This window comes from Zonotrichia albicollis, chromosome 5 (assembly GCF_047830755.1).
Source record: "Zonotrichia albicollis isolate bZonAlb1 chromosome 5, bZonAlb1.hap1, whole genome shotgun sequence".
NCBI lineage: Eukaryota > Metazoa > Chordata > Aves > Passeriformes > Passerellidae > Zonotrichia > Zonotrichia albicollis.
The window spans coordinates 24621201-24646705 of record NC_133823.1 but is presented as its reverse complement, the minus strand read 5'-3'; the positions used below and the strand labels follow the sequence as shown (position 1 = coordinate 24646705).

General features: G+C 42.3%; 1 protein-coding gene and 1 long non-coding RNA gene across 2 annotated transcripts in view; both read right to left on the bottom strand.

Annotated features, from left to right (window-relative positions):
• Nucleotides 1–19951, bottom strand: LOC141729148 (uncharacterized). The gene is made up of 2 exons (XR_012580409.1): nucleotides 5910–19951; nucleotides 1–4683 (listed from the first exon to the last, which is right to left on the bottom strand). It is a non-coding gene; the product is annotated as an uncharacterized LOC141729148 (long non-coding RNA).
• Nucleotides 19952–24471: 4520 nt separating this feature from the next.
• LOC113458963 (CXXC-type zinc finger protein 4) overlaps nucleotides 24472–25505 on the bottom strand; it is a 184918-nt gene continuing 183884 nt past the window's right edge. Inside the window, exon 5 of the transcript XR_012580404.1 lies at nucleotides 24472–24868. The gene's annotated coding sequence lies outside the window, so the exon portion shown is untranslated. The remainder of the gene's footprint in view (nucleotides 24869–25505) is intronic.

Genomic DNA, 25505 nt, shown 5'->3' with positions numbered 1-25505 from the left:
GGGTTTTGGTTTTTTTTTCAGTGTCTAATAAAACTGTTCTAGTAGGAGACCCGTAGGTGAAAAGCAAGGCAGTTAATGAGACTGAGCAGGTATAAGAACATAGTAGTTAGATGGTATGGGCCAAAGTGAAAGCATTTATTTCTTGTCTCAATCAAATGGCAACATAAGGTTCTTCTTTTCCCCCTTACATTATTAGTCTTACAACATGGAAAACATTTCCTTTCCCCATGGAGCTCCTCCAAGTCAATCCTCTATGGTAAAGAAACCCAGCCTTTAATACTTTGTGATAAATAAAACATCAGGAATAAAGACCTACAACAACACATTATGACAGATAGTACCAAAAAGCATGCACAGATCTGTTCAATAATATCTCTTTGGAAAATTCCTCTCCTGATGTTTCTCAGCACTTAAGAATTTAGTAGCTGAGCCCCTCACAATCACTAATGGATTTTAGTCTCCCTTCACTCCAAAGGCAGAAAAGTACATTGCCATTTTACAGTTTAAGAAGTGAATAGTCAGAGACTTGCCTAAGGTCATATTTATTTCTTCTGGAAGTGGGGCTTGAGTCACGTTTTCTGTGTCATGGTCCAGTACCTTGAGGCATCTTTTCACCCACTAACAGATCTGCATCACAGCATTTATGAAAGGGCTGTGTGATGCCCAATGCTTGTTGGCCTTTTTTAATGTCCTTCTAGTCCTGGCTAATCATGGGAAAGAGTTTGCTGTTAGCTTAGCCTTTGAAAGAAGCTGCTCTCCAGCATGGTGTACATTTGTCCTGATTTAGGGGTTGTACACAACCCTACAACAATTTGTGTATTTGTAGCCCACCTCCCAAAGGAGATTGTCCTGGCATGGTTTGGGACAAAGGTTTGCAATGTTTTAAGAAGTACTTTGCTGCCTATGGCTTGGTTGGGAAAATTCTACACAGGCAAAGTGATAAGAAACCAATCAAATGAAAAAACTTCCCTCTGGGCAAGATCTAAAAGGGTGGATGGTGCGCAGTCGATTCTCACCCCATGTTTAAGTTCTCTAACCCCTACCTACGGGAGCACTTAAGCACTTCAGCCTTAAATGCTTGAGCAATCACATTGCCTCGGGGTGGGGGGTTGGGGAGAATATTCATCTGCTTTCCTGGGTCAGGACCTTGACCTGGAGACTGTGGATGTTTGATTCTTTTGAAAACCAGGGCATTTCTTTAACACTTTACATTGATTTGGGAGTCTAATTTTCGGCAGTTGTATTTTTAAAATCGGTGCCTAAATACACTGCCTGTAGCAAATACAGCATCCCTGTTTTTTGGGCAGAATGATCCCACCAAGGATAATTTCTCTAAACAACTGGCCAGCAAAGAATGAAACAAGCCAAATCAACCATCCTTAGCAGCACCCTTCCTCCCCCTGCAAGCCTTTCCTATCCTCAAGGTTAGTTTGGGATCCTGGATGCATTTTGAATGGCTGTTGATACAAAGTCGTGCTCTTTTCATTTTCATGTCACTTATTTAAAGAGGAGTCTTGAAGCTGTTGTTTACTGCAGCAATGCTTAGGAGGGAAAAGAATAGCGAGTGTATTTTCAAATGCCCTTAGCAGCTTTCTTTTTATTTTGCTCTCCAAGCCCCTGCTATTCAAGTTCCCTTCTCCTCAGAGCACTAACAGCTAGATTGTTCTGTGCAACCAGCTCCCATTAGCAAAAGGAGTCATGCACATCATTCCCATGAACTGCTTTAATAGCACAGTCTTATGTGATGAAACGTGCCTCAAAGACAGAGGATGCTAGATAAATATTAACCACACAGTGGTCTCATTTAAACTTGCATTTAAAATAGCATTTGGATTTTTAAAATGTACACTTATATTATTTGGTATCATTCATCTTTGTCTTCCCAGTTTAAGAAATTAGATATGCCAGAGCATAACAAATCTGCATTAGAAGCATGGGGTTTGGTGGTTTATGTTTGAGAAAAGGGGGTGGGAGCTGACATTTGGATTTACTGTCAGCCCTCAATAATCTACAAACCCTAATTTCTCATCAGTGAGTCGGTTTCCTTTGTTTACATTAATTGCATTGAAATTTCTGTCAATTATTTAAACTCTGAGTAGTCACAACTCATTTTATTGCTTCATACAGATAATAAGAGATCTGACTGTGATTAAATTCATATATGGACAGACAGAATGATTTCTGTAGATTGTGGAGATTCCCCAGAAATCCTTCTGCTTCTCAGAAAAAGTTCAGTTTGAAATGAATTAAAATATGCCTGTGACTTACTGTCATTTGAGAAGCATACCAATTCACTGGTTGTATCAAAATCGAGCTCGAAAGTATAGTCAGAAATGTATATACTCTCATTGCATAGATTCCAACATGCTACATAGTATAAAAGAAACAGAAATATTATTTTGTTGGGTAGTGTGGGAGACGAGGAAACATATTTTTTCTTAATGTCAGACAATTAGTTTCTGATTTATATCTTAAAGCACACCAGTTGTTAAACCTTGCAATTTCATCTTAGCTAGCACAGCTGTGGATGGCTTTACAGAAAACTCATAAAAATTTAAAACCATTTTCTAAGGCTGGTAGACTTATTCTTTATTATCAATGACAGTGAATCCTGTGTATGGATGTGCATTTTGCATTTTTCAAAAAATACACCTTCTTTTCCTTCAGTTTGGGGGTTTGATTTTGTTAAATCAGTGGACCTTTCATTCTTCATGGTTAACAGCAGTGATTGACAGTACATAGATGTTTTTTCTGTAGCCATCAGTACCAGTGACTAGAAAAACAAGTGAAGAGTCCCAACTGCATAATAAAAAGTGGAAATTGTGTGTCTTAAATACTTCAATCCATTTTCAAAATGACCATGCAATGCTGCTTGAGTGCATGGATATAACTTAAAACACAGGCCTTAAAGGTGGAATGCACACCTGGAAACTGAAATTCTCCAAGCTGTGGTTACCATTTACTCACAATTTTGGACAACGCAAAAACATAAAAGCTTCTGTTCCCAGGATTGTTGCAGGTTACCGCCATTCATCAAAACATTTGTGGTAGTTGTCTATTCTCCCTCACTTTATATTATTTTCGTATTTTTTATCATTTGGAGACTGTGAGAATCTTCACAGTAACAAACCAATAGGTTTATACATTGCAGTATGGACAAGAGAAAGATTTTATGTGCCCTGCTTCCAGTAGGCTTATTTAAACTACAACAAAATAATTAAAAGTTCCTTGACCATACCTTTTTTATTGGCTACCTGATAGAAGGGTTAATAGGAGTTCTAATACCTGTGTAAAAAAAGGCAGATAAAGAAAACAGTGTAATGTAAAATAATTCTGATTGTCTCTGTGTAAATGAGGCAATAAATGCCTGCAACATGAAGCTCAGTCTGACTTCACAGCAGGGCTTGGTGCTTAATTGAAAGTCCTAACTAGACCCATTTATCAAAGAAATCACTCAGAGGAAAATTTAATTATCACAATTAATCTATATTTTTTAGAAGGTCCCAGCAAGGCACACTGAAAATTTCTTTGGAAAGAATTTTACAATGCTACTGCCAAAAAAAGTCAAGTGCCACGCCTCTCATAGGTTAAAAAAAAAAAAAAAAAAGCGTGGGCAGCTACAGAGCGTGTTTTGTGAGGAGCAACTTGTATTGCCACTTAGACACAGCTCAGCGTAATGAGCACAGTCACAGCAGGAGCTCACATGGAAACATTTCTCCCTAAGTCACAGAACTGCTCCCTTTGCAAACTGGAGAGAACATCTGGCTTCTTGAAAGAGCTGCCCCGTAATGTGCCCGTGGACTTGGGGTCCTTGGCACAGTTTTTCTTGGCTCTGCAGGTCCCCAGCACCCGTTGACTGCCCCCCAAGAGTTTCTGCTCACAGTTTGTCCTCGTGCACACAGAGAAAAACCAGAGACACAGCATGGCCTTTCCTCGGGAACTAACACAGGAAGCTTTTGTAGAGTGAGGAACCAGTGTCACTTTTTGTTTTGAACACTTGTGTTGAGAGGAGATCTCTCCAGTAGAGTTGTGCATGCTTGCATTTATGTTGGGTGTCCTTCAGGGAGCAAAGTTTCATCCTGAAACCAGGGTATTTCCCCTGAGTAACTGGTGATATTCAAGTCCCAGCTGGCATTGACTTAGAAGATGGACAAGTTGGGAAGAAAGATGACTCTGAGCCCCATTCTTGCACGGCTTCACCAAAATTTGGTGTTTCCCAAGGGGTTTTCCATTGGTGGCTTTTCAAAGACCAGGTAGTGTTTGAAAGTTTAGTTCAGTTTTCTCTCTTATTTTGAAAAACAGCGCCTTGTTTTATGCAGAACTCTACCTTCATTTCCAAGCCACCAGTGCAAGCCTGGTATGCTGCAGAAGGCTACTTCTGGGGCAAAACAGTAAGTAAAATTACATTTAGATGCATCATGTGGCACTTGACATGCGTGAATGAAGATGAAAAGAAAGCTCCAAGAAAGTATGCAAGTCTGTCATCACAGGATTCCCCTTCAGCCAGTCAGTGAGCTGATGGATGGTAGCTTTTTAGGACTTGTGGGCAGTAGTGTGCTGCACCTGGTAGGTGGGGGTCTGCTTCTTCACTCTGAGACCGCAGAGCTTCCGTACCTGCATTGGAGGCAGGATGCAGGGAGGTGGTGTGCTCACACTGGCTTCAATGAAGGGCAACAGAGGGCACTTCAAAGCAAAGGGAAAATGTGGACAGAGATTTTATCTCACTTTGTGTGGCTTGCACAGCCCCACTCATATTTCCCCAGGCTCAAAGGGGACCCATAACCCACCCTAAGGTACCATAATTTTCCCTTCCATTCTTCGCAGTCAGAACATTAGAAAGTATGACCCATGTTAACATTCTTATGCATCACATTCCTCCTTTGTCTTCTGTGGGAAAAGTTTCAGCTTGGTTTCTTGATGTCACTGGAGTTGTTTACTGCCCCTTTTTTTTTCTGTATTTCCTACGTTATTCAGGTTATACTAATCACCAGAGGGGAAGGAAACAACTCCAGAGCAGATTGAATTGACGTTTAATTGGACATCCTGTGAAATAAACATTGTGACTTGGATAAGATTAAAATGTGAGTCACAAGTCTGGTGAGTTTTCAACTGTCAGGGAACGCAGTGAAGGAATGAGGGAAGAACAGCAAGGAGAGAGCAGCTAGAAGCAATGCTCAGTAGAGCAGCAGCTGCTGGACTTGCATGCTTGTTTTCATGAGGCTTATATTAAAAGTAGAGTGAACAAAACTAGAGAAAACAACCGACAGTTCTTTATTTAAGAATTATTACATTTTCAAACAGATTTTATTTTCTGTTTTTTTGCCTGTACTGAACCTGTCTGTGAATGCCCTCTAGCAGTAAACCACTGTCCAGCTCAGCTAAATTCTTGGATATTAAAGGTGAGTACTTAGAAGTGCTTCTGGAGAAGAAACCTTCAACAGGTTTGGCATCTTGCATGTACTCCCTTTTTATGTTTGATACTTTGCAATACTTCCAGTGAGTAGATTTGCTGGAAGAAACAATTTGCAAACACAGAAATGAGAACTATATTGTAGCATATTTGTTAAACTATGAATTGCAGATAACAGAATCACTGAATGGGTCAGGCTCGGAGGGACCACAGTGGCTCATCTGGTCCAACCTCCCTGCTCAAGCAGGGTCGGCCTAGAGCACATGGCACAGGATTGCATCCAGATGGTTCTTGAGTATCTCCAGTGAGGGGGTCTCCACAAACTCTCTGGGCAATCTGTTCCAGTGCTCAGTCCCCTGCACAGTACACAAGTTCTTCCTCATGCTCAGGTGGAACTTCCTGTGCATTGGTTTCTGCCTGGTGTCTCTTGTCCTATTGCTGGGCACCACTGAGCAGAGCCTGGCTCCATCCCCTTCACACCCTCCATTCAGATACTCACAGACATTGATGGGTTGCCTTCTCTGTCATCTCTTCTCGAGGCTGAACAGACCCAGCTCCCTCAGCCTTTCCTTCTGAGAGATGCTCCAGCCCCCTCATCGCCCTTGTAGCCTCTGCTGGACCCACTCCAGGAGCTCCATGTCCCTCCTGTGCTGAGGACCCAGAACTGGACACAGCACTCCAGATGTGCCTCACCAGGGCTGGGCAGAGGGGCAGGATCACATCCCTCAGCCAGTTGGCAATGCTCTGCCCAATGCACCCCAGGATGCCATTGGCCTTCTTGGCCGCAAGTACATTGCTGGCTCATGGACGGTTTGTTCTCCACCAGGACACCCAGGTGTCTTCCCAGCAGATCAACCCCCAGCCTGTTCTGGTATATGGGGTTATTCTTTTCCAAGTGCAGGACCCTGCATTTGCCTTTGTTGAATTTCAGATGCTTCTTCTCTGTCCGTCCCTCCAAGTTGTCAAGGTCCTTCTGAAGGTCTGCACAGCCTCTGAAATGTATAATCACAGCCTTTCACATGAGCCTCACTTGATTTACCTGATGCTACACATAAGGACTCTTAACAAACATCATGTCAGGATCCTACTTGGAATCATAGAATCATTGAATGGTTTGTGTTTGAAGGTCATCTTTAAAGGTTATCTAAGCCAGCTCTCTTACAATGAGTGAGGACATGTTCTTCTAGATCAGGTTGCTCAAAGCCTGATTCAACCTGAGCTTAAGTGTTTCCAGGAAAGGAGCATCCACCAGCTCTCTGGGCAACCTGTTGCAGTGTTTTACCACCCTCATTGTAAAACACTTCTTCCTTATAGCAAGTATAAATCTACTGTCTTTTAGTTTAAAACTGTTACCCCTTATCCTATCACAACAGACCAAGGACCACAACAAGGTTTCCACAGAGCCTTCCCCTCTCCAGGCTGAACAACCCCAACTCTCAGCCTTTCCTCATATGAGAGGTGCTCCAGCATTCTGATCATTTTTGTGTCCCTCTGCTGAACTCACTCCAACAGGTCTATGTCTTTACTCCAGAGCTGGACACAGCACTCTAGGTGGGGTCTTACCAGAGCAGAACAGAGCAGCAGAATCTCCGCCCTCAGCCTGCTGGCCGTGCTGCTCTGCATGCAGCCCAGGACACATTTGGCTTTCTGGGCTGTGAGTGCACATTGCTGGGTTATGTTCAGCTTTTCATCAAGCAGCACCAAGTCCTTCTCAGCAGGGCTGCTCTCGATCTGTTTCTCCCCCAGCCTGTGCTGATACCAGGAATTGCCCTGATCTAAGTGCAGCACCTTGCACTTGGTCTTGCTAAATTATGTGAAATTCCTATGTGTTCACTTCTCAAACTTGTTGAGATTCATGCCATATGGATGGCATCTTGTCCTTCAGGTGTGTCAACCACAGCACTCAGTGTGGTGTCATCTCCAAATTTGCTGAGGGTGCACTTGAACCCCCCTGTCAATGTTGCTGATGAAACTACTGAACAGCACTGGTCCCAGTATGGAGCCTTGTAGGACACCACTTTTCCCCAGTGTGCCCTGGAACACTGAGCCATTGACTACTTCTTCACAAGCTACAAGCTAAGTCCAGCTCCTTCTCCTGGGCTGCTTTCTCCTTTGCCTCCATCCTGAGGTGAGGGAGAGGCTGGCTGTGGTGGAAGGTTTGGTGATGGAGGCAGCTGTCTGGGGCCAGACACCAGGTCAGTTGTTCTGTGTTGCACCTGTGGAATGGCTGATGGCAAACTTTGCTGGCTGCTGCCTCCCAGCAGTGGCTGCATAGCAGCCACCTGGGTGTGAAAAGCTCCCAGCCTTTGACAGCTCCCAGAGCTCTCTGATCCTTTGGACATTCATTGTAGCTTGGAAATTGTAAAGGTTGCTGGTTTGCTATTTGCCACCAGGTGGCCTAACCATTCCACCGTTCATGAGGAACGAGACTCCATTAGAGAACAGCAGCTGGAACTTTTTAAGCTTTACATATTTTTCTTCCCAAGCCTCCACCTCCCCTCCTTCCTCCTCATTCAGTTGATTAAAAGCGATCAGGGCTGCTCTGATTTATCAACTCAATCCTGTACTCTAAGCAATTGAGAAAGCTGGTGCTTCCAGCCAAGCAGCCTGAGCTTTAGAGATGAAGCTCAGCCGTCTCTGTTTACCTCTTAGCCCAAATGAACTCTTGCCATAACAACGCAGGTACCTAGGACTTTTCCTCGTGCAGCAGTAACTGGAGATTGATTCCTTTGTTTCTTGCCTCTGGTATGACTCTGGTAACTGGTTTTGTGACCACCCAGAAGTTCTGTGCTGGCCACATAAACTGGATTTATTTTTTTATAAGCTGCCTTGAGTCCCTGGAGCATTGCAGCATGGATTCAGTGGGCCAAATGATCTGAGTCAGTAAATGGGTTTTGATTTTTAAACCACAGACAGCAGTCCCCCTACTCAGTAGTTTCAGGATAGCCACGTGAGAACTGGCTGAGCTGAGGGCTCCTTGGGTTTCAAGGGAACTGGCATTGCAGCTCATGCATTAAAAGTTGGGACTGACTTCCCATCCTGGACTGAAAGGAGCCAGACTTACTGATCTGAAAATGGGAAGGAAGATACCTTTGCATGTTTATCTCGGGTGTTTTTTGATGAGAAGGGTGTGGAGAGCTCTAGCAGTATGTCACAGCAGTATGAACTAAGAAAAAAAAACATTGAAACCAATGGTATTACATTGACAGGCTGGTATTGGGAAGCCACTGAATGGCTTCTTAGGAGAAGGAAGCACAGTTTCAGGAGAAGATGGGTTTTTTAATGTACTGCAACACTGACAGCTTAGAAAAATGGTATTTTCTACCGTTTGCATAGTGCCTGAAATTTTTCAGAAGGTAGTTTCAAAACAAATCTCAGTAATAAAGTAGTTAACAATGATTATTTGGTTAAAACACCCATAATTCATTTATTTACCCCTCTTTGTAATTATGCATTTCAGCTTTGATTTAAGAAAGGACAAGGTGCAGTGATAACAGGCAGGACCATCATGTCAGAGCCCAGCAATAGAAGCATCTTCTCAAGATCAGTTCAACTCAGCTCTGGACTGGTGCCTGACAGTTCCAGATCAAAGGTATGCAGTTCTGAATGCCCCCCATCATAACACAATTGCAACCCAAGTCACAACTGCACTGGGCAGACTTTCCTAAACGATGTGGTGATTGAACTTTTAAAATAGTCATTTGGAGAAAATACCAGGAGTCCTTACATCTGGCAAATGAAATAGTTATAAATAATAAATACCTGGAAATTAGTAGATACATTTAGTTACATCACAAAAATGTCATGAAGTAGAGCTGGGTATTTCAGCTACTTCAACCTAGCCTTGGGCACAGGAGAGTCCAATTCTGATCATTTGCAGGATAAGCAATCAAGTTCAGGGTAAGGAGACTTTAGCCAAGGTGTTACCCTGGATTTACACCTCTGCAGATAGAATCAGATGCTATCTCCTAGTCTATGCATCCTCTGAGAATAGAATTAATTTTGAATTCTTGTATCATCTGCTTGCTTGTGCACTTATTTGCTAACTGTCTGACTGAGTGAGATATTCTGGGTCAGTATGATTTAGGCATCCTTTATTACACAGTTTCCAATTCAGTACATTTTTTAATCAAGACTAAATTGAAGTCAGGTTCCAGGTACATATGAATATAATATATATTTAGTGAATACATTGCAAATCCCCTAGTCTAATTTTGAATGTAACTATAATAGAATAAGAAATATGAAGGTTCCTTTATTTTATAGAGGAGTGTTAAAATATTGCTGCGTCTTAAAGGCAAGTTAAAACCTATTTTCATATTTTTAAAATCACATTAGCTAAAAGCTTGTTAAGGAATAAATAGTCCAGAGGATAATTGAGACTTAGCTGGCTTAAGCAGTAATGAATCAAAATCAGATGCCAGATCATTAATTAATTCTACAAATTATAATGTTGCCATTACTGGCAAATACTATGAGAGCTAATACCAAGGAGAAAATTAAACTGCATTTTCCTTCTTACTACATATCTTTCACCAAAAAGAAAGCTGCAGTAGATTTTTTTTGTTATTACATATTTTTTCTGTTTTAAAAAACTTTTGAATGATCATTAATTTTTAAAAATATTTCAATTTCTTTAGCATGCTATTTATAGAATCTGCCTATCATAGACTATAAGGATATTTCCATCAGTGCTGTAACTCATGGAAACTAAAATGTTTTAAAGCAAAAGTGATAGAAAAGTCAATTCAACACTTCAGAAGCCTCACAAAACTTCATGTCCCTTCAAATCAGCCTCTTTGGTAAAAGGCATAATAATAGATGGGTCTTGCAATGTGGCCCGAAGTGCCACTGTCTCAGGCTCTGTCAGACCAATGCAGAAAGGGAGTTAGATGAGAAGTGAGAGAGGCAAAAGAGAAGGTCAGCTGGACATTTCTAGCCACCACTTCTAATCCCACAAGAAGAGGAAGCTTCAATCTGTTTAAATGGCGGTGGACTTAAAACATTTTTCTGCAGAGTGTAGAACCAAGCTGGGGAATGGGCAGTGGTGGAATATCATTGAACCTTATGAAGAATAAAACACTAAATAGTGATGACATGACATGATCAGCCTAGTCAGAATAAAACTTTAGGGCCAAAATGACAGAGCTCCATTATTTGAAAACTCACGGTATTGGAACTGTTTGTCAGGTGTGGTGTATCTTTTCCTCTTTTCCCATCATGTGACAGACACCAAGATTATCTCGGATCTAGAACATGAGGGTGGTCTCAAACATACCCTAAGTGCTTTAATTAATCCTGGAGACCAATCAAAAGCAAATGTACTGCAGTACTAGTGAAATAGTTTGCTCACTTAAGCATCACTAAGTAAGTGGGTAGGTGCACTGTCCTCTGAGATTAAATTGTCCTGAAGGATCCAGCATAGACTGTCAAGTCTGATGCCCATAAGAGCGATCTGTGCCTGTAAGAAAAAGCTGTGGAAGAATGTCCCATTTTTTTCTCCATATAGATTGTTATTTTCAGTCAATTTTCTTCCTCTGTTTAATTGAAAAGAAGTCTGGGTGGATTATTTCTAGGTAAAACAGTAAGATAACCTGAAATAAAAATATTCTCGCAGTTTCCCGAAATGAATCACAGCTCAGTTTCCAGCAGGAATCTGAAACTCATGAATCTTGTTACCAAGAGCTACATTTCAACTGCAGAATAATAAGCTGGCACATTTTTTCAGCCCTCAGTGTCTGTCCACCATTAATGACAGCCAAATTTTTGCCAAATCAAATCTATCATCTAGATCAGAGGGTGTAGCACCATACTGACTGTCTTTTCTGATAGTTTCATATCTATGCTGAATAGATGAATTCTTGGTAATTTTTTACCCTTTGGGTCCTTTGAACTACCTAAAGATGTTAACCTTTGCCATGCAATAAAAATTAAACTGTCAATAGGCAACACTTTGGATAATAATGTATCCCAATATAACTATATTATCTGTCCCTCTACTGAATTCATGGCCCTTTTCCGTGTTTGGAGACAACAGATAGTACTAAAGCTGATTTATTGCAACTTTTGGCCTTCTGGCAAAATTACAGTATCTAATAATAGAGCAGTAATTACAATTTTTCCCCCAAAGTTGCTGTCTTGAACACAATTCCAGAAGAAATTGATAGCAGCCAACAATGGATGCCTATGAAACATCCTCCCTCCAAGGGCTTTTCCAGATTGCAGCTACTTGCATCTCACCAACTTCTTGAGACATTTAATAGTCCTTGAAGAATTTTTCTTGTGTGAATTTGTCCAGTCTTTCTTTTTGTTAAGATAGACAGCCAGTATGGGTCAGTCCTCTAGTTTTAGTCTCTCTGGCTACCCTGCTAGATTGGTGGAAAGATGATCGGCTTTTTTTGTAATGAGTAATGACTCAGAGGTGGAAAGGACTCTTTTTACATGGTTGAATGGCCAAGTTCATGGTGAAATAGCTGCTATAATTCTCCTGGGATTTCATATTATCATTAATGATTTGCTAGGGCACTTGAAGCCTGCAGTGCTATCCCTTAAAAGGATTTAAAATCTAAACACATTTTAAAAACTCTGCATTTGCGCTGTGTGGCTTATGTTCCTATTTTCTGACACTACAGCCCTAATTCTTTTGACACTCTGAAATCTGTCACTTTTGGAAATTATTAATGCCACCATCAACAAGGAAAACTACAATCCCAGGAACTTGTACAACTGTGGTGTGAAAGCACAGTATTCAGCTGCTGTAGAAATGTCTTTGCAATGAAACTGTCCTGTTCTTTAGCTTGTTTTCATATTTTTCCACTCGTAGAGGTTTCTTAATTACAGTAATTAATAGTTAGACCAAATTTATGCAGGCTGACAGAACCTTTATTCTAGATGGACACTGCCATGTGACGAGGGGCAGTTGGTAATGACTTTTTTTCCTTACCAAAAGGGCGTACAGTGGAAGATCACTGTTATGGCAGTCTGGGGAGAAGGAAACAAAACCACCATGCAATGAAATATCTTGTGACAAATATCTTACTGTAACTGATAAGTGACACCAAAATAAATGCTTTTTAAAAAATCCTTTAGTTACATCTTACAAGCTTTCAGCCAATTTATTGAGATAATTTGTACAGAATTGATTTTTGCGTATACTTTTATCGGATAGGCAAGCACTGACTGATGCTTAATGCACAATGGTCCTATCACACAGTGCTGTATAGTCAACAGCCACCCAAGGATTGGATGACCTGGAAAAAGCATTAGATGGGGCACAATTCTTCTCAAAAAATAGTCACGCCAATATAATGTCCCTCACAGAATCGCTAATTTCCCTATGCATGTCCCTTTTTCATCTTGGATTGTGTCACCTTGGATGCTTTTATCAGTGAATGAAAGCAACTGTATGCCAGTTGAATTAAGTTCCTATAATTAAGATAATTGTAGTGATGTAAAAAGGGAAAACTTTCTATTTGGCCACATTGTCACCAGGCCCCAAGGCTGTATCTCATGTCTTTGATGGAGAGGCTGTGGTCTATAATGCTGGTGAATTTCTCACAGCTCTGGTACTTTAGATGCTTCTGGTTTTAAACCCAGTGTCCCCAATCCACTTCTCACTGTGTCATTTTGGAATTACAAGTCATTGGCACACACCTTCAATAAGCTAGCATGAACTTTTCCTGCTATACTGTCATTTACACCAAGTGATGTCAAAGAAAAAAAAGAGAAAGGCACCACAATAGCATTTTAGACTAACAGTTTGGGGAATAATATAAATTGTAGTGGATGCAAGGAGGTTTGTTGGGTCTTTTTCTTGTTTGTTTGTTGTTGATGAGGCTGTCCTAGAAGATGAGATACAATGAGGAAAATTCTGCCACAAGGAAAGTTAATGGGAAACAATTCTGCAGTTGCAACAGGGATAGGATTTTTCTGATTGTGTATTGTTCCATTCCATCCTTCCCCTCTGCCTCCTCTCCAGCACGCAGGCAGTAGACAAAGAGCAGCGCCTCTCCTATTTCAGCTGTCATTTCAAAGGAAGAAGACTGACTTAATTCCCTATCACCAGGTCACCTAATTGCTTGGCAGTCATAAAGGATAACAATTTTTATTGTTCAATTTAATTAGACAGCTTCTAGAATAAAATAATTTGAATTTTCTCATAACACCATCTTTCTCTTGGAAAAAAGATAAAAGCTTATTTCAATGGGAAATCATGGCTTGAGTCACATCCGGAAAACCCTAGCACCTCAAATCACTGAAATAAAACTTCTTTGTGTAGACAAATGCAAAACCTATCCCGGTTTCTATAAGAGCTGAGAGATATTAAGTGTTGTTTAGCTGTGTTGGTTTTTGGAAAAGAGGTTAAGTAACAAGCTAGAGAATGTAAAGAGGACCTGGAAAAACTGAAAAATATATTATGTTAACTGATTGTGGCTAAGGATAAAAGCTGTCTTTAGGATTTAACATTTCTTTAGGGTACTGCAGAACCTCACAGCTTCAACAGACACTGTAGCCACCATACAGCAAAAATACAAGTTCTGACATTTAAAAAAATCTTTTCCAGGGGTCAAGATATCTGACCTATTTACAGAAAAGGAGCAGATTGAGAGCTTGCCTGTACCGGTGCAGAAGGATGCCAACCTCAGCAGAGTTTACTTTTTTCTGAAGAGCACACCAAAACCTCCTGAAGTTCACCAGGGATTTTGTAGCTCCTTTCTGGCAAGAAATCTGCTGGTCATCTGACTTTTCCTGGGGGTATGTGTGTGATGACTAAAAGAAACAGAGAAGCAGAGAGGAAAGGCACTGAAAGGGGATGCTTCTTTACTTCAGTAAATTTACAAAATCAGTAATTTCTGGGAGGAGCTGAAATCCACAAGCCCAGTCAAGAGATTCTACACTTTACCAAAGTAGATTTTTTCTCAAAAGCTCTTCTGCAGCAATCAAAATGTATTAGTTTTTTCAAAGACTGTGGAGCTGAAGGGATGAAGTTTTCTACCTTGTTTATGGCCAGCAGGCCATACATTAGCCAGTTTGGCTAATGTATCCTCTGAAGCAGTAGCAGAGTAACACTTTTTAATTTTATTTTTTAAAATACCCTGCTAAAGCAGCAAAAGTAACTTAATCCAACTCAAGCACAGAGCACACTTGTTCTGGTATAAAACATCTTCTGGAGACTAGTGCATTTGTTTGGAAAGAAATTTAAGTTGTCCGGAGAAGAGCCACTCGAACAAGAGCATGAACTTCTCTCCAGGTGTTCTGTTCTGTTTTAAATAATGTAACTATAGGCCAGTTTCCCAAGATATCAGACTGATAAAGCCTGGTCAGCTAGGACATGAAGCTTTCCTCTCTTGGCCCTTTTTTCCTTTCCTGATAGCTAACAGTAACCCATGGAGATGTGCCTCCTTTGAAGCCAGGCATTGCTGGTGCAGTAACTGGAGTTAGGAAAATACACTGGCACTGACTTCATCTCTCTGCTCTTTTCCCCTCAGATTTGTTACCTTACAAATTGCTTGCCCATCGTATTACTTGATAAAGCACTCAGGATGTTGCTGCACTTGAAAATGGCCTGGTTTACTCCAGCCCTGTATATAAACTGTACTCTGACTCCATGCAGCTCAGAGCAGACCCACTAAAGCTAGTGGAGCTGCTCCAGTTCACCCCAACTCTAGATCTGATCCATCTTTTCTCATTTGGTTCTTTAACCAGTCCCTTTTTCTTTTTCCAGCTTCTATTCTCATCTACATTTATCAGTCCAGTACTTTGAAATTTTATGCACTCTGGTTTCATTTACTGTTAAAAATGCATCCCCAGTATCAGGCACATCATTTTCTAAGCCTCCATCATGCCAAGAGAGTTAGTAAAACATCAGTTTTTCACTTCAGTTCCCAACCCATATGTTTTCAAGTAACACTGGGGAAACATTTTTTAAAGGACAGACTCCAGAGATGTCCTCTAATATCATCAGCAATGATAAAAAAAAGCTGCTTCTGCAGAAGCCTGTGGGATTATCAGTCTCTCAAAAGGAAATTCAGCAGCTTTTCTTGCAGTAACATTTACTCTCCACCCTTACACCTCAGGCTATCCTTCACCTCAAGGTGGTGACACCCTGGACAACTCCATTTCCATATGCACTTCCTATTCAAGTGTCAAGAGGGACCCTTCATCCAGGGTAAAAAGCCCTCCTGGATTTCTACGGGGAAACACAACTGAAATGCTAATAACAGTTTATCATTGTTCCTAGGTGATACAATTATGCCTCATTTACAGTTGCAAAACAGCTCTGAGGAAGTGGGGCTTTTTTTTCCTCTCTAATTTAGACATAATTTCAGCTAGTCATGACATCAGTGTTAGGACTTAGACTTTGCCACAAAGGAACACATTGCTAATTTCAAGCTTTCTTGGCTAATTTCATTCAGACCTAGAGGTGATGCAGCCTGTTTCTGTCCTGTGATTGGCAGTGTACTGGATGTTTATGAGTATCCAGATAATGATCATCATTTCTGCAAACCTTCCAGCTAGTGACCTCTTTGTCAAGGAGAATAACATAGACCACAAAGGGGCAGTGAGTGCCCTGTTAAAAAGTTCAACCAAATACTCTCCTTGCTGATTTATCTTCAGCAATCTTATTATTTTGCACTCTGCCATTTCTCACTATTTCTCTTCTTCTCCCTCCAAGTGTTCTATTTCCTTTTCTTTTTCTTCTTCAGTTTCTCAGATGATGCCTTCAGGACTTGCTGTGCCTTCTGTCCCTCCCCACAGGATGGAAAGATTTTGGTATCACCTGAGCCACACTTCACTGTGGAGCCCAGCAGAGCCCCACAGACACTTGGAAGAGGATTATGGGTCCTTTACCACAAATCTAGAGACAGTCATCACCTGCCTTGGCTTGTGACTACCTCTTCACAGGTAATCCCTGAGATTATTGACAATGCAAACATTCGATTCCTTTGAATTTCTGTAGGGGCGAGAAAATAAGTCCTTGCTTGAGGGCATGAGGGCAACAACATGATGAAAAGCAACAGCAGCCATCCTCTGCAATGCCCCCTGGCCAGCCTTGTTCTCCTCAAACTTTTGGAAAAAAGCTTTGCAGTTGTATCCAGCCCCTGCAAGGAGTGTGAGGGAAGTGGGGGGCCAGGGCCTGTGCCAGGGTGAAGGATGCAGGGTGCAGCAGCAGGGGAGGCAGGCAGAGGGGATCTGACCGCAGCCCACGCTGTGACAGGAGAAATTGAAATGTAAATTCTGTGCCCTGGCAATAAATTTCACAGCAGCCTCATTTTCCTAGCAATGACGCCTTGGGCAGAGCCTGTGTGGGCCAGAAAGGAACGGGCTTTAAATTTTCTAGAACTCCCTAATCCTCTTTATCAGTCACTTCTCCCTAAACTGCTGCTGCTCCCTGAGATATTTAAAGCCACAGTGGCTTCTTCAATGCCTCTTCCTGGTGATTATGTTTATTCTCATCCAGTCAAGACAGAGAAACATTAGCATGTGATTTACACTGCAGGACCAATCACAAATACCAGCACTCAATATTTGAAATTCAAACAGTAGCTACTTGCAACAAACTGGTCAGGATCAATCTGGAGATGAAAAGGAGGGTTCTGCCTTTTTAGAAGGTGGTAGAGATCCATTGTCGAGGTCTGTCAGTCTTACCAGCATGTGCAATGGCACTCACAAAGTATTAATACAAGTGCCTATGCTAGGTTTAATTCCTTTCTTTTGTTTAAGGGGTTTTTCCCCCCCTTGCAACCATCTGCTTTTCCTCTCATGTTTCAAGTCTTTATATCTATCTGTCAAGCAGGCAGTGGATTCAGGACAGGTTTTCATGCCAAGGCGTTCCTTTACCTAATGAAAACAAGTGAATAAAACATAAGAGAAGTAGCTTTAAATTAAAAAGAGAGAGAAGAAAACCCTGAAGAAAACCAATATCTGAAGGAAAACATTTTTTCCTAGGAAAATGCCTATTGAATGGATGAATTTTTATTTATTTATTATAATTTAAGTAGGCATCTATAATTATACCCTATTTAATTAAGGATACGGATCATGTCTGGCAGAAGAGAAATATATACATATGTGAAGAGTCAAGACAATGCAGATAAACTTCTGATGGCATGACATATTCATGCAGAGTAGTCACTTTTCAAAACTAAAATTTCCTCCCAAAGGCCCCCAGTTTGTATTATTAATGACATTTTTCTTAGCCTGCATTACCATTTCCATTGGAGAGGAAAAAAGACAAAAACTTTTCTCAAGTTTGAAAGGAAAAAGCAGTCTCTGAGCCACAAACATCAAATGCTTTTGCACAAGCCTTTGAATGGATTTCATCCACATGGTTTTGTAAATGAGTAGAGTGAGCATCCACTCCTGGCCTGAAACCCTGTGCTGAGGAACTCAGAGATGAGGTGCAGCCAAATGGCAAACCTGGAGGGAAAAAAAAGCATGAAAAAAGCATTTCCCAGTGCTACACAGCAACAGCAGCCCCACACAACAGGGCCCCTTCCAGCCTCCAGAACACTGGTCCCATTTTGCAGTAGCTTTCCTGAAGTGAGTACGTTTGGACCCTGATTTAAGTCATGGGTAGCATGGAGCTCATTCAAGTCTATAATAAAGCGTTGCAAGGAGCCAGCCATTAGAGTAGTTTCAATCTGTTCCTTCAGGTTTCTGCTGGCTGCATGGAGCCTTGGATGCCATATTCTAAATGTCTGCCACTAACTAGCTGTCCCTCTTCTCTGTTTAATGTGAATATCCTGTAATTGGAGTGTCAAGCTTCTCGCTGCCACCACTGAAGAGGAGGATACGGAGGAGGAACCAGAAGAAATCCATCTTTGCTGTAATGAATGCATGCAGTTCAGACCAGACTGAGCTGTTCAGATGTTTTATTCCTCCTTTTCATCTCCTTTGTAGAGGCTCAAGCAGTACCAGAACACAGAGAACTCCTTTTAGGGCTTCAAACCCAGCAAAGATTTGCTGGGTCCACTGTGCGGGAGACAGACAGGGAAGCTTTTTTTGATGCATCTTTCTAATCTCTGTGCTTCTGGTGCTTTTTGCATATCTTGCTGGCTGTTGGTGTGGGGGCAAATGGCAGAGGCTCCCCCCTGGAAGTAGGGGCTGGGGAGCCAGTTCAGGCTACTCTGCTGCTTTGGTGAGGCCAGCACCTGCCTCAGAAGGGGTGACAAGTTGCTGGTTTTCCTGCAGTCTCTGTTGCCTAATTGTACAAGGTGGCACAAGCGTAGATGCAGTGCCCACACTGAGGCACAGAAAGCACAAGCAGGTGCTTGCTGTGGTGCTGTTAACTCATTTACACAGCTGTTTTTAGGGGCCTTGGCAGTAGCTCTCACTGGCTGTACTCCATATGGCCTCTAGCATTTTCTGTCTGTTTCATGGATGTAGAGAAGATCTATGGCACCCAAAGGCCCTGGGCTTTTTTGCCCTCAAGCTGCTACTAGCAACAGTTAGGGTCCTTAAAGAGGCAACAAGGGGACTCCATAGTGCAGAAGAAGCCCTTGTTGCAGCTTTCTGTGTGAGCTGTCTGGAGAGGAGTGTGAGGTCTGTCAGCTCAGAGTGCTGAAGGAGCACCTCCAACCCACCTGCAATTGCTTTGGTGAGGCACTGATCTGATACTGCCCTGGCCTGTGTTGGTATCACTGTGTGTGCCCACCTGCTCTGTTTGTTTGTGTGCTGTCCAGATGGATGAAAATCAAAGCTTTTGTTGTCACCTTACTCCGTTCACCTCAGTCTGAAAAGGAACCTGTCCCTACAGCTGTCTGTGCTTTCACAGGCCACCCTCACCATGATGGATACCATCTACTTACCAATGAGAAACAGGAGATTTTAGTGTTGTTTTGTTATCTTACTTAAAGATCTGAAAGTGAATAAATCATGCATGTGTGCTGCTGCTAAAGCTATCAATCAGTTGTGTAAACATTAGACACTCGCAGAGATGTGGAGAAATTTGCATCTGTTTTCTAGGATCATACTTTCTTTTTCTTAAATGCAAGACTTACAATTTTTTTCTGGTAGTATCTAGTACTGCTGAAGTCAAAATTAATACTTGGAATGACCATCAAGTTATATTGACCATTTTCCTGCTGTTGTTCTGATCAGGCCTTTAAAACTTAGTGAATATCCTCTCACCACTGATTACATGGAATTTTCTACAGCTATTTAAACAAATCAGGCTTTTACAAATAAAAAGCAAACTCAAGAACAGACCATAGTTACCTTGGAGAGATATTCCAGATCAAGCTGAAAAAATACAGGAGTCATTTGTAGTCAGAAATATGAGTTAAGATTAGAACATTTGATTTTTTCTTAAATACATAACTAAATAAGCTTTCCTGCAGGCTTGAACAAATCATCACCAAATCCACATTTCAACAGAGAAAAGGAAAACTGGACTGGATAACTCTTACGCAGGCTGGGATATTTTACATCTCCTATTCATCTATTGACTCTTTCCCAATATCACCCAGATATCTTAGAATTCATGCATTGGGGTCCAAAAATACCTTAGGAAGGAGTACTAGATTAAAAAAAAAAAAAAAAAAAGGGTACTTCCCTGGAAAGCAAAATTTTAAAAATATTCCATAAAAATTATTTTCTGTAGGTGCTGCAGAACATATTAAGTTAGTGATGTCTAGGTCAAAAAGAAACCATTGAAAGAGTGCTTTTATCTGCCACTTGGAGCAGAACTAGCTGCCTTTTTGCATTTAGCCAGTATGCATAATAATTTAGCTACTATGCATAATAATTTTGTGGTTCGTTATTCTATCCCATGGCAAGAAATTCCTAAAGTGAAGACCTAAGTGAAGATGTCCTTCTGATTTCTACAGGATTCTGAACTGAAGAAGGTATCACTGGCATTCCTGACCACAGCAAGCCTCAGAAAATAGCCATCGATAGCCTTGGCCTTGTACAGCTGACCCTATTTGAACTGTGATTACTTCTCCAGAATTCAGCCAGATTGTATTGGCAACCAGCATGAAGTATGAGCCCAGTCTGTCCTGAAGACTAATAACTTAGCCATGAAGATTGGCTTCACGTGCCGTGTTAATCGAGTCTCTCTTGAAGTTGAAAACGAGCAGTAATTTCCACAGGGAGTCAGAAAATTAATACAGCCCTGAAATGCACACCAACTTGCCTCTGCACTTAGTTGCCTACCTATGTGCTAGATACAAGATAGTAACAGTACCAAAATTTTTGTTTGACTTGACTTTTTCATCTATGGGGAATAATGATGCTTTCCAGGTGATGAAAGGCATCTTAGTCCTTCCATGAAATGACAGTGGGCTGGAAAGCACTGTGGTGCTCAGCCTTTGCCTTGAGCTGTGCTGTATCTCCACACATCCCAACTCATGAGCATCCAGACTCTGCCCTTGCCACCAGAGGATTGCTCATGGGTTTAAATCTCAGTGCCAGTGGGCAGGATTTTTACCAATAGCCTTCTCATGAGAGGGCAAAAGTCACAATAACTAAGTCAGGAATCTGCATGATAATATTGAGAATTTCATTCTGTATTTATTATAGTGTTCTGTTTACTGCAGTCCAGCCACTGTTTAGTCCTCTCTCACCAGCTCTGTCTCTTTTTGCTCTCTTCTCACCCCCCTGTCTTTGGTGGTTCATATTCTTAGAGATGATCACAGAGGAAATGGAGAGTGTATGCAGGATCTGCTGGGTGAATGGTGCACCCCAAGCAAACACACCGTTTATTCAGAAGTATTTCAGGCTGTTTGCAGGAGCCAAGAGAATACTGATTTCTGATTGTGCTTACCTCTTAAAGGGGAGCACACAAATCTCTGTGGTAACTTTCCATTTCAATGCCTACTGAAAGAAATCGGTTTTGGGAATTGCCTTTCCCTACTTGTGTAAAAATCCTTTTGTGCCATTAAGATGCATTGCAAAGAGAAACAAGATCTAGAGGCTTGCTGAGGCACTGTTTTCACTACCCAGTAGAGTTAGTCTCATTAAAATGGACCTCGTCTCCTCACTGCTCCTGCACATACTGTCAGTTTATCACAGATCATCTGACATCTCCAAAATGGAAAGCATGACGTAAAGCTGGAAAAAGAGCTCGAGACTGAAAAAAGTCAAAATGAAAATTGCAAAGACTTTGGAGTAACGGGGAGCAGGAAAAGATGGGTGCATCCAAACTTGTCAAGTCTTCAGGGTACCTATATATGCCAGCCAGAGGGAGCAGTAAGTGTTCAGGGCTGTGTACCACTCTCTGCCCCTGGCCAGCTCTGCAAGGAGCAGTGCCCAGTCCCAGAGCCATGCATACCAGAGTAACCTTCTTAGGAAAACCCTGCCAAAGAACCCCCTTGCAGGAATACCAATCTGTCTTCCCCCACCTCAGCTGAAAGAGCATGGACACAGCCACAAGAGGCTGCAGCTGGCAGAGGCTGCCTCCCACCATCCTGCCCAGACCCCTTGCCCACACAGAGCAGACCAGCTCAGGTCTCTCAGGCAGTTCTCAAGGGCAATGGTCCCGAGTGCTGGTTTACCCTTGAGTTTTGGGCTAGGAGCTAGGAAACAGGAGTGCCTGGATGAAAGAAGACAAAATAGCCCCTCAAGACCTTCTCTGGGTCAATGAGGAGTGCAAATCCTGCGTTCTGCCTGACAAAAGGCAACAACCAGAAAACTACCAGGAGACAGAGGGGACACTGAGAAAGCCCTGGATGCACAGTGCTTGTGGCTGCAGGCGATACAGGGGTGGGGTCAGGGCAAACCACCCTGCCTTCCAGGGAAATGTCCCTCACATCAGCTGGGAGATGACAGCTGCTAGCAAAGAGCAGCTGCTGACTTTCCTCCCATTGCTGGATTGCCTTAATTGCATTTCCACAGCGCTCAGGTGGGCTCAGCGAAGGGTGGATGGATGGGCAAGGATGGCCACATGCTGCTGGGAGCTTCCAAGGTGGCCTCACTTGGGTGGACACTCCCTCCCTTCACCAGAATGGAAATGCCTCCAGAAGGAGCTTGCTGTGGGAGATGTAATTTCTCCTGTTGGTTTTCATGTGACAGCAGTAAATTCTTTTAATGCTCCTTAAGCTGAATTTTCCACGGTCAGTTTTCCTTGGAGACTCTTTTTGCATGTATTTCCTCATTGCCTGGACAAAACCGAGACAGATTTGAAGCCAGACCATTGCAATAACTCAGCTCCACATAACAAGCAAGGTTCAGTAGGGGTGGGAAAAACAAACATTCTGTGGATTGACAGCAAGAGAGATTTAAACAGTGAAGTAGAGCATCATACTCTGTTGGGGACTTCAGTGAGGAGAGGCTGTGGTGCAAAGTAGTCCCTTTCTATAGGTATGTGTGTATGTATATATGCATGTGTGTTGAATACTTAGATTACCTACCCTTATTCAATGTGTAAAATGCACAGGTATATAACTGGAACCCAAGACTTTACCTCTGACAGTCCCTCTGCTCCTTCAGATAACTTTGTCCCAGACTGTCTTGCTGGAAAAACAAGCAAAAAGACAAACCAACCCCAAGCCAGCATCAGCAGTACAGAAATAGCAAGGCTTTCTTATAAACTGCCATTCAAGGGCGCTGTAATTGAATGCATGGGGCTGTGCTGTGTGCTTCCCTGGGGAATTCGCCTCTCTGTCTCCCTCCCGCAGCAGCCTTTGACACGGGGAGAGCAGTTTTCCAGCAGGAGCAGCTGGCCCTGCCCGCCCTGTCCTTCCCCCAGTGGCACCATGCCCTGCCTTCCCCAGCAAAGCTCTGCATAGGGAGCTGAGGAGGACCTTAACCAGGGAACAGGAACCTTGCCTGGAGGATGAAGGCTGAGCTCACAAAGCCCAGAGGCAATCCCAGGCCGGGAGGTGTTGATTTTGCTGTTTCCTGCATTTGCAGGTGACACCAGTTAATGTGTTCAAATGGCTAGCGTGTCATTAAAGGAAAATGAGATTGAAATGAAGGATTCTGGATGGGGGAGGCAAGCCCCTTGAATTCCTTGCTGTAAATGCTGGGTTTGTGAGTGAGCCACTGCCACCAGGTTCTTTGGAGGAAAAGCCTAGCTAGTAATTGGAGAAAATGGCATGACACAAAACTCTCCAAGCGCTTGGCCTGAAGGCTGTGTGTCCATCAGAGGAAATCACAAAGTCAAAACAGACACTGTGTAATTTCTCTGTACTTGCATTAACCATATCCTCAGCACTAGCAGTGTGGTTCACTGTAGTGTAATAAAGCACTTTATTCCACACCATCACAGCTAAGTATCCTCATCAGAGAGAGAGCATCACAGTTGCTAGAATTCACTTTTCCATTAAGGAGATTGTGCATCTTACTAAGACATTGGTCCATAGCTCAGCAATGTTTTGGTTTTTTAAAGAGGGCAGAGCTTGGTTACAAACATTCACCCTCCCAGCCCAAGAGGAACTTTTAATTTAGTAAAAAACAAAAAACCTCTTTCATTTCTACTGTTTGGCAACTGCCTTGGTAAAATATTTTGTTTAAATTACAATGTTAATCCAGTTATTTCAGTGCACAAAAATTGTTCCTCTCTAGGCACCAGAACAGGTTTCCTTGTGAGGCATCATTGCATTAACTCTTTGGGAGCCCTAAAATCAACAGAGCTGTCAAGGTATGGATCTTTGCTTTGTTTGACCTGGAGCACTGTCTGAAGGTTGGCCAAAATAAAATCTGAACTGGACTCTTCTGAGAGGTGCAGGAGGATAGGAGAAGCAGCAATGGATACAAATTGGTATGCAGGAAATTTGAATTAAATATTTGAATTATTTTTTTTTTTCACAGGAAGGGAAGTCAAGATACTGGATCAAGAGCCCACAGAACCTGCGGTCTCCATCCTCAGCAGTGTAAGGACTCTATATGGTCAATGCTTGGCACAACCTCATTTAATTGGTGCTGCTTTGTGCAGGTGATTCTTGAGTCCCTCCCAGCCTGAATTATTCTGTGATTTTGTCATCAACACAGAGAACAAGGGAAAGGGGACAGCAGCATAGGCAATTTTACAAGTGTTTAATATTCACCACACTCCAGAGAGAGAGACCAAGCTGGTTCCCCAAACTTCCTACGCTGATAGCCTGATACCAAAGTACATGTGGATGCCTGGGAGCTGCACCAGCTGCTGAAGGGGGCAGCAGGGTAAGAACATTCTTTCTCCATGTTTGGGAGCCTGGGGGGGGTTGAGGGTTTTTTAAACATTTTTTGTACCCATGGGCATTGCCACATGCCCTTTGGAGCCTCATATGTGATGTCTTCGTGGAGTGATGCTGAGAGCTCTCTGGCTGAAAAGTCCCAAGGTTGGTGTCACAGAGCCAAACTGTTCTCTCAGGTCTGCTCCAAGCACTCTGAGGTTTGACTGGTTGGGTATAGCCAAGACCACAATTAAAAATGAGGATTTTTGCAGTTCATTTAACTGGTAGAAATTTCTGCTTGCTTTTTAATCCTTGAAGAAATTTTAACTTCTTGCTGACATAGGTCCATATTATGTATCTGTAAAGGCAGTAAAACAACATACGGATAGCTGATAATGCTATAATAGAACCTCAGTGATAAGCAAGAGTTACTGTGAGGCCACCTTAAACCCTGCTGAAACTTAAATGCCAGGTTGTTATTGTGGCTTGTTTTCTCTCACTTCTAGCTGCATTTTACTGTTTGGTTTCCTAAATCTCAGCAGCAAAAGGACAGCTTAGCTCCCTTGAAGACTGTGCTGCTCTGAAATGATGACTGTTGCTGTGGGGGAAGGGGTTGCACTCTCTGTGACATGATTTGTAGGACCCTCTATAAATCATTTACCAGCATGCCTTCACTGTAAGCTTACAGTTTGTGGAGCTTTAAGAAATGTAAGGAATAACAATGTGCAAAGGAAGAAAAACCAAACCAACAGAGGAAGAAATGGACATCTCTGAAACCCTTGCCTGGAAAACCAAAAGCCTGTATTTAAGTCACAGGGACAAGCACTGGAAGCATTTTAATGGGTGAGTGCCTTCCTGCACCACCACCACCATGTGTTGTAAAAATTGCGGCTTCGCGGCTTCCGAGCAGACGGGGAGGGGGCTTGGCCAGCCCTGCAGGAGCAGAGCAGCTTGTGACCCTTGTGTCTCCCTCTTGAAGTCCTTAATAAATCATC